Raw genomic sequence first — 1,328 nt, 5'->3', positions numbered from 1 at the left:
TTAGATATCATGGCAAAAACCTACACACAGCTATAACAGGTATTTAGTTTTTTTTTTATATATTTTGTGAAAATAGCAAGAGTCTTGCAAGAGTCTTGCGCAAGACCAAGACCAAGACCAAGACCGAGTCTGCAAGACCAAGACCAAGACCAATATTAAGGTGTATACCCAAGACCAAGACCAAGACTGAGTCTGCAAGACCAAGACCAAGACCAAGATTTTGAAAGTCTTGGTCTTGGTCTTGTTTTGCTCATCACTAGTTTTGACCGAACGTCTTGATTGGAAAATTGTCGAGGGGGTCTCGTAGATTATAATATATATGTGTATATTATATACGTAAAAATGCATTTATGGTTTTATAATATACGGTGTCATCTGGCGCCGCTGATAATTGATTATGTTGTTTTTCTTAAATATCTGAACGGAGAGGTGTTGAATATTGTTTATGTGTTGCACGTGTCGAGTGTGTATGTAAGGAGTGCGTATATATATATTTATGCGTAAATCGTACGTAAATGTGTGTTGAACAGCCCAACATTCCATATGGACCGTCGCTACTAGTTGTCTTGTGTTTTATTTTAAGTTTAAATATTATATATTACACCTTTATACTAGAATATTATCCACACCACGTAGGTGCAACTGAAAAACAACTACCTAGTAGGTATATTATGTAATATGTATAGTACCTACGAGTATACACTAGTCGTCTGTATTAGTAAAGCATATAACGCATTCAACACTCATTCGATGGTAATCGACAGTTAAATTGGCCCATCAAAATCAGCAGATAACAAAAGTAATAATATAATAAAAATTTAAAACGAAATAATACGAAATAATGAACACCGCTGCTCGGGTCGTGTCCGTGTAATCGGATGTAATCAACACACGTTTATTAACATGTAATTTCATAAAATATGATATAATGGACAAAGTTTTACTCTTTCTAAACAAGGGACTGGAACCTTTTGAATTTACCGGTATCGGTGCCGGTACTGGTTCTCCAAAAATAAAATAACTGTTACGGTTCGGTTCTGATTTTTTGATAAAAAAAAATAAAGTTATCGTTTCCAAATTATGTCGGTACCGGTTCCAGATAATTTAGGTACCAAAAAGTATAATAATTTTAAATACCTATCTTGAATGTTGGTTTAATCTATAGTATGAGAAATATTAGTAAACTCATATGATCATACAGGTATTTCAGTCTAGGTATAAGACATATTATATACTTCTATCTATGGTATATAAAAAAAATTGACCTATATAATAAATTCCAAACTATTCATACCACAATATCCATTAGGTACAACAAATCGTGATAC

This window comes from Acyrthosiphon pisum, chromosome A1 (genome assembly GCF_005508785.2).
Source record: "Acyrthosiphon pisum isolate AL4f chromosome A1, pea_aphid_22Mar2018_4r6ur, whole genome shotgun sequence".
Lineage (NCBI taxonomy): Eukaryota > Metazoa > Arthropoda > Insecta > Hemiptera > Aphididae > Acyrthosiphon > Acyrthosiphon pisum.
This window is presented reverse-complemented; position numbering follows the sequence as displayed.